The following is a 9,001-nucleotide window of genomic DNA, read 5'->3' as shown; positions in this document are numbered from 1 at the left end:
TAATTATTTTCTCCCATTCTGTGGATTGCCTTTCCATTTTCTTTGCAGTGTCCTTTGAGCATAAAAGTTTTTAATTTTCATGACATTATTTTATCTATCTTTTTGTTACTTGTGCATCTGCTGTCATGTCTAAGAAATGAGGTCTAATCCAAGATTACAAAGATTTACTCCTGTGTTTTTTCCTAAGTGTTTTATGGTTTTAGCTTTTATATTTAGATCTTTGATCCATTTTCATGTATTTCTGAAGGTAGTGTGTATGTATTTTTTAATATGGTGTGAAGTCAGTCTCCAGTTTTATTCTTTTGTATAAGAATATTCAAATGTCTTAGCTCTACTTGTTGAGAAGACTTTTTTCCCATTGAATTATCTTGACACCCTTGTTGGGGATTAATTATCCATAAATGTATGCATTTATTTCTGGATTCTGAATTCTATTTCATTGATCTATCTGTCTGTCATGCCAATATCAAGCAGTGTTGATTATTGTAGCTTTGTCATAAGTTTTGAATTTGGGAAGTGTCAGTCTTCTGAATTTGTTCTTTTTAAAAATTGTTCTGGCTGTTCTGGGTCTCTTGCATTTCTATATAAATTTTATGATGGGCTTGTCAATTTCTTAAAAAAAAAGCAGCTGGGATTTTGATAAGGATTGTGTTGAATCTGTACATCAACTTGAGGAGTAATGCTATTCTAGCAATATTGTCTTGTAATCCATGAGCATGGCATGTGGTTCTATTTATTTGAGAGTTCCTTGATTTTTTCAATTATGTTTTGTAGTTTTTAGTGTGAAAAATTTTCACTTTTTGGTTAAATTAATTTTTAAATATTTTATTATTTTGATGCTATTGGAAATGGAATTGTTTTCTTAATTTTATTTTTGTATTGCTCATAGCTAGTGTGTAGAAATACAAGTGATATTAGTACCTTGATCTTGTGTTCTGTAACCTTGCTGAACCCATTTATAAGCTCTAGTAGTCTTTTGATTTTACGGATTCCTTTGGATTTTCTAGATACAAAATCATATCATCTGCAAAAAGAAATAGTTTTACTTCTTTTCTAATACAGGTACCTTTTATTTCTACTTCTTGCCAAATAGTCTTAGCTAGACCTCCTGTACAATGTTGAATAGAAATGGTGACAGCTGACACCCTTGTCATCCTCACCAAAAACTTTTAGCTTTGCCACCTAGCCATGCTGTCACAAATTATATGTGTAAGTTCTATATATATAATATATAGGATTTCTATGTAATTGTATATTATATACATGATAATATAATTATATATCTTATACATTTGTATTATTGACTCCACAGAGCTCTACCAGATTGGACAGCAATGTTTTTCTTGGAAAATATCATTAAATGTTTTTACTAATGGTGAGTAAGCATTTCCTCTGGTTCCAAATTGCTGATGGTAAGACTGATAATGACTTAGGGCTGAGGTTTAGGAATTCAAGGACTGGGGAGTGGGTTTATTTTTATTATAGACACGTATTATATATGTATATACACACACGCAGAGTCAGGCATAGTTTTGCTACTTAGTTGCATTGGATCACTAGTTTATATATAATAATTTATATATTTATATATTCACAAATATTCATTAATAATTTATATATTCACAAAATCATCTGTTTCTCAGTTAAAACCCTCTTCTGTTCCTCCCCCATGGAGTCAGTTCTGAAACATGCAGGAGAAACTGCAAGGAATGGTACTCTGACTTAGGAAAGTGTACGAGAAAGCTGAGACTGTCTTTTATATGTACAGTGACCCTGTGATTTGTCATTAAACGAGCACTGTTCTGAGAGTGAAAGGGGACATCATTCATAATTAAGCAGAGGCAGCAGACAAAATCGGAGACTGGGTGAGGAAAACTGAGACGTTAAGTTCATGCTACTTAGAAGAGAATATAATAAAATATGTTTTTTAATATCTACTTTATGGTTTGATTTGAACACCACATGTCATCAATATATATAGCGTGTGTCTCATTATCCCGACCCCTGTTTGATGAAATGTGAATCTAGCATTACATTTGAGCTTATGTAATTCTGAAGAAGAGTTTCCAGGACTGGTTCAACGTGCTTCTTTGCAAAACAGCCTTGGACATAAATGTATTTTTCGAGTAACATGATGCACTGACTTGGCGTCTGAGTCGATGATATGAGGCACTCAGGGAAGGGCTCCCTGAGCTTTTTTTTGAGGAAATATCCTGTCTTGGTCTAAGGCTCATGTAGCGCACAGGCCTCAGCTGAAGCAGATTGTCTTTCTGGATGAGATCGCAAGCCAGGATTTTAAACTTTGGAAAATGAATAATAATTTGGCCTCCTTGCATGTCTGGAGTCTGAACCGATGGTTCTCCTTTAACCGTCAGCACAGATTGCAGACAGTATCCAATGAACCAACGTGGGGAATTCCAAACATTCCTTAGAAAGTTGGATGTCATTTTCTCACAAAAACAGTGACAATTGGGTGCCTAGGCTTGCCAACAGAGCCCTTTAAAACTCTGAGTGTGCTATGTCATTGACCCCACAGTGTTCTGCTGGCCCCACTCGGACACCAAAGTTTTTCTGTGAAAATCTGAGCAAGGATCTTCTCTAGTTCCAAGTTGCTGATGATAAGGCTCGTGGTTTGGGGCTGGGGTTTTGGGGAGGCCAGACGACGGGTCTGGGGTGCTGTGTTGGTTTTCTATTGCTACTATAGGAAATTACCACAAATCTAGTGGCTTAAAGCCACACAAACTTACTACCTTATAGATCCAGAGATTGGAAGTCCTAAATGGGTCCCAGCGGGCTAAAATCAAGGTGCCTGCAGGGCTGCACTTCTTCTGGAAGCTCTAGGGAAGACTCTGTTTCCTTGCCTTTTCCAGCTGCTGGAGGCCGTCCACCTTCCTTGAGTCATGGCCCCTTTGTCCATCTTCAAATCCAGCAACAGCAAGTTAAATTCTCACACTGCCACCTCTCTGTCTCTCTTCTGCCTCCTTCTTTACTTCCAAAGACCAAGGTGATAACACTGGGCCCACCTGGATAATCCAGGTCCCTCTTCCCATTTCAAGGTCAGTTGATTGACAACCTCAATCCCATCTGCAACTTTAATTACCCTTTGCTGTGTAAAGTAACACGCTCACAGGTCCCAGGGGTTAGTTCACGGACATTTTTGAGGGGCCATTATTCTGTCACAAGTAACCAGGAGTGAGGAGCTCATCTGAGTATCACATTCAATTAATTGCTCAATTTGATTGACAGTATTTTGGAACTCTATAGAAACACCCTTATCTTTACATCTCTCTAGCAGTTATCCTTACTGTCTGTCACATATGATACTTTCCCAATATGTGAATAATTACAAAAGTCCAGCTTTTAGAAAAAGCGAAATGATCATGCAGTGACTGGGGCAGGCCTCTTGGAGGGGGCTGGCCTTAAGGAAGAATGATAAATGTACAGGACAGGTTTGCAGAAGGGATATCTTGGGACAAGTGTAAAGATTTCAACTTGTTTGGAACGGTTAGGGATAAGAGGTGAGAAGAGAGAAAGGGTCCTGTCGGGAAGCCATGTCGAGTAAGGGGATGATTCTGGAGGCTCTTGAGTTCCAGCCTGACTGTGGATTTGTGTAAACGTACTATTGGCCTTCTGAAAGAGCGCAAGATGAGTTTGTGGGCCGATCCAGCCTGTGCGAGCGACGGTAAGGCCCTGACACTGCGCTGCGCTGCTCCTCGGACTTGGAAGGGAAATGAATCACCAAGAGCCTGCTTTGTGAGCCAGTCTAAGGCCCTCCCTCTCTTGAGCATCTTGTTCAAAGAAATTCCAGTTCAGCATCTAAAAGTACTTGAAAAGCAATGTAAATCTTGACTTCAGTCTTGAGAAAACACCAAAGAGGGATTGCCTTCAATCCACAGAACCGAATTCTCAAAGCCCTGATCCCTTTCCCTCTTTGACGCCCCACGCAAAGATCCGTCTCTCCCCTTCCTGCTTCTACTCAAATGACCCTTTCGGGTCACAAGGACTTCTTTGCTTCCTTGTCTTTCTCGCTCTCTTTCCTGTTTCTGTTCAGTTTGGTGAAAATCCAGCTAAACTCTTGCTTCTTGATGCAGGAAAGCAAAGCCAGGTTCCCCCTAGAGTGTGGCAGGGGATGAGCTCTTGATGTTCAGACATTAACGTGTTTTTCCTGCTGCATTTATGTCTTTCAACCAAGGTAGAGAGCAGGGAGGCGAGGGCTGGCGGGGAGGCAGGGCCATTGGCAGGGCCGTCCCCAGGCGGCTGTGGCCTTCTCCCTACTAATGGAATCAGTGTTGTGAATCCACGAGACTCCACAGGAGCGGAACCAAAGCTGTCAGCGATGGGGCTGCGGGAAAAGGCAGAATCTTGCTGGGGTTTCACTTAAATGGATGCATTTTACAAATATTGTATTTTAGCTCACTCAAGAAACAATTAAACTCCAACTCTGGTTGTACATATTAAATTATAACAGTGGTGAGGCAAATGAAGAGGTGCTTAGCCGATTTAAGTGAAGAATTAATAGAACAGAAATTGGTAGCGTGAAATTAGTGCCGCGTGGATCTAATCTAATGGTGCATTACCCACAGCCCCAAAATAGACACAGAAAGCCTAGCACTTATCTTTCTTGTGGCAACTGATGGCTGAAGGTCTTAAAGAACTTTTCAAATTACCCTTCTAAAGTAATTAAACCTCTGCCTGGAAGTTGGGGGAGGAAGAATCCATCTGTAAAATAAAATTCAAAGACTCTCGCTTTCTCTGTCCCTTTGTAAGGCTGGCAGGCTGGTTTCTCCCTCTGTCTCCATATGCATTTTTGTGGAGGTGATAGGTGACCATCAACACTGAGTTGGTCTTCCTTGGGACCACCATAAATCCCACCTTATCCCAGCAAAACCCTTCTAGGAGTGACTGCCTCTTCTGATCTACTGAAATCCTTAATACACAGAAATGAATGCTAAGTACCTTGTGTTATGAATAGACTGAGCTCCTCAATCAGGTTCTTGTCTTTTGGGGAATATGGACCATGTGTTACACATCTTTTTATTTCTTTTTCTGTAGCACTCAGCACAGTGTTTCATACATAGCTGGTGCCAAGACGAATATTAAAAATATTTAATAATTACTAAACTGGGGCACCAACCAGTTAGAGCAGACATTAAGGGCTGACACCCAGTACAGTCATGCTGCCATGAACCCACTAAACATCAGCCCTGTGGGGGTAAAGAATTGCTCATTAGCTCGTAAGATGGACCCAGGCTACGACCAATTTTCTTCTTCTGGAGCAGTGAGTACTGCCAATATGACTAATATGATTGAAAAGTTATACCATCTTTATTTTACAAGGAGATAAACATTTTAAACTAACTTCCTAAATAACACTAAGGCTTGCAAATTGCATTTAGGTTTTGCATGTAATGACAATATGATGGCACTAATAATGACAATGCCACAGATTTTTATGATTCTTCAAACATTTTCACCAGAATGTTCCCTTTCATGATCTCATTTTATTTTCTTAGCGACTCTGAGATAAATATGTCAGATATTGATACTCTCAAATTACAGATAAAGAAACTGATCATCAAAAGATTATGCCTTGCATATTGCATCATGAAAATATATGCATATGCACGCATGGCCCTATGCACACATATGTACGTGCTCAGACCTATATGTAAAAGCAAAATGCCTGTGCTTGGAAAGCAGATGGTCCAGAGAGGTGAAAATTGTTTAAGAATATGTGTAGAGCAACACATTGAAAGCTCAGAAGGTGAATAGAAACATTAGGCTCCATTCAGGGAGGTGAAGCTTCTCACCAGAGGTGTATTTGGAACAGGAGTTTTGAGAAACTCAGAGTGAATCAATGTTAGGAGTTTAGGGCGTATATTTATATAACTGGTTAAAACTTCTCAGAAGGTGCTGTGTCCTTGAATCCAATGATAAACTTTCAAAAGAGTCTTTGAATACCCTAAAATTATATGTATATGTGTATTGTTTATGTGTATTGTGAACTTATCTGGGGGCAATGAATCCATGGTTTTCATCGAGTTTTCAAAGACCCTGTTATCCCAAATATTTTAATAATCACTGCTCCAGGGAGTCTCAGTTATTTCCCTGAAATGAGACATAGACGAGCATAGATTTTGGTTTAGGATTAACACCAATAATTGGCATACTTACAGTGATGTATGAGTTTAAGTAGTTTGATAACCTATACCCTCTCATGATGCAGAATATATTTATTATCTTTTATTCTAAATCCTCTTTTCCATGTTGTTTTGCTATTTCTACTCTTTCCTGCTTCCTCAATCTCCTTTTCTTAAAGCCTTAATTTTGCAATCTTCTGAACCATGAGGCAATTTCCCTCTTACTACTTAGGGTACAGGAGGAGCTTGAATGACCCCATGGCTCTAGGGAAGAACTGTATGGTCCTACCACAAGCATCCTCCTGAGTAAATGCCATCACTCAGGCCCTCAGATTCTCACCTCGCCTTTTCTATCCATATTATGCCCCAAAGCAGACTGGCTTGCACATTTCTTTCTATATAACTCAACCCATTAATTTTCTGATCAAGAGTAACTGCTACCAGGTGATTACCTTGTTGGTGACGGTAACATATTGATTGACTTAACTTTCCAATGGGGAGTAATAGAGGTTAATGGCCCACATTGGATTATACCTTGTTAATAACTGAGGCTGTAGGGGATTGTGGAAAAGACTGGAAATCAGGGCCTTTGGGTTTAATCTCAGCTCCTCCACTGCATGCCCTCTGCCTAACATTTAACCTCTTCTCATGTCTGAGATGGCCTCGATTGTGAAAGGTCCTTTCTGACAGACCACTGTACGATTCTTTAATAGGCCACCTAAGCAGATAGGCAATCATTTTGGAGAGATTGTCAACAATCAGAGATATTTTAGAGTTTCCAAAATGCTTGCCTCATCTATTGCTTAATCAGTGGTTTGTAAGAAATCACCGTGATTATCAAAGTGCAGGGCATTGTTTTTACAGCTTCCGTTGAGGAGTGAAGCCAGGCTGTGGCCGGGCTGACTTAATAAATCATTCGTATTGAGAATATATTTGTCAGTTTTTCTGCAGATTGTGTAATAATTGCATCGTTTTATTTCCAATGCTCATAAGTGGGGATTAGGGCTGACATTTGGTAATTGAAACCGTGTTCTCCCTTTCACAGCATTGTTAGCAGTAATTGTTAAGAACTTTATTTCTCTCCAAAGGGCTCGCTCTTGCTGGCTGCCTCCAAGTTCCTGGGCTGTCACACATTCTGCACTGTCCGGGCTTTCCAGGACATCGAAGACCACTGCCAACAGCCGCTGCAAGTTTAAACCCTTTAGAAGAAGGAACAGATTGCAGTTTGCTCCTGAGGATTTGTTGAGTAAATTTTTGAAATGTTAAGAGACACATAGTGTAAGAATTTTAAGCATTTTAAGCGAGTAGATTTCTTCCTTCCCCAGATGTGAGGGGAAGGGGGCTGTGTGACCTCTTCCTTCCACAATCCTTCGTGCTTGCCTCTCCCACCAGCACACTAAAGCCCAGTATTCACTGAGCCCTCCCTGTGTGCCTGGCCCAGTCAGTACTCATCACATTGACCCTAAGGAGTCCTCAACATAGCAGTCTGCATTTTACCCGAGTGTGAACTGATTAGCTCCAAATCACGCATCTGCCTTCTCCACTGGCACCCTGGACTACTGGTGCTCTAAGCCACCCTCTCCCAGGAGTCCAGGGCCAGGGCAAACAGTTGTACTTGCAACATGTATTAGTGTCTCTGTGTGTGTGTGTGTGTGTGTGTGTGTGTGTGTGTGTGTTTGTGTGTGTGTGCGTGATGAGGATGAGACAGGGTGGCATTGATAAAAGCTGTCAACCCTAATGCCATTACAGGTAGAAAAGCATTAACAATAATGAGAAAAGAAATTCCTCTTAAAGTGATGTGAATGTGTGAAGCACTGGGGTGCCAGTGAGCCAACTTCCTGTGTCTTCTGCCTCGTGCTAAGGGTGGAGGCGTGGGGCTGAGAGGTTAAGATGAAAGGCTCTACCTGCACCCATGTGGGAGTTTTCAGGCAGATAGGCGGTTGGGATCAGGGGCGAGGTTGGTTCTGCAACCTGGTATTTGGGGTCCTGTGCTGCTGCTGGGCTGACATTGGGACTTAAAATCTTCCACTTAGAAACTCTAGGAACAGGGCTGCCCCCACAACCTGATGTGGGGTGCAGGCCTGGGGTATATGGAAAAGGACCCTTGGCTGTTCTTTCCTCTCATGCTTGCCCCACCCCCTGCCTCTTCAGAGGTGCTCCCATTGACTCAGCCATGAGGACACAAGATTTATAACAGTGTGATTTGAGAGACAAACACTGTCTCCCATTGGATGGCTGATGTCAGAAATTCTCTTTGAAATGAACCAAGTCTTATGCCTTATCCCAAGCTGAAAGTTAAGGGGGAGCGTGTGGGTGTCCCAGAGAGCTGACAAAGTGGCTTTCACACAGATGGAAGAGCCCTACAGAGGGCGCTCAGAGCAGTGGGCCGTGCTGGGAGAATGGCCTCCTCTCTGCTGGCCTCAGCCAAGCCCCCGCCTCTCTCTGTGTCTTACTTTTCCCATCTGTAAAACAGTGAAAGGATTGGCTTAGATAATCTCGAAAGCCTTTTCATCGCTAACTTCCAGATATGTGGACAAGGAAGAACTTTCCTATTTTAATGGGGGTGGGGTGACACGAGGACACAAGGGACCAGCACCTGAAAGGGACCCAAATGAAGTAGGGCCTTTGGCCCTCAGAGCAGGGGTCCTCGTTTCACACTGGAAAGCCAAAGCGCTGGCCAGAGGCATGCTAGGTTGTACGAGGTGGGTGCGCTCCAGTCCCCATGAGGAGACGGCTGCCAGCGTTCAGTGGGGGCAGAGGGCCTGCAAAGGTAAGAAAGGGACGAGGATGATCTTGTCCAGGGCCTCCTAGGTGCACTAGATAAGGCATCACAAGAATCACAGGCAGACGTGGCTCCTGCC

The sequence above is a fragment of the Camelus ferus genome, chromosome 5 (assembly GCF_009834535.1).
Source record: "Camelus ferus isolate YT-003-E chromosome 5, BCGSAC_Cfer_1.0, whole genome shotgun sequence".
Lineage (NCBI taxonomy): Eukaryota > Metazoa > Chordata > Mammalia > Artiodactyla > Camelidae > Camelus > Camelus ferus.
This window is presented reverse-complemented; position numbering follows the sequence as displayed.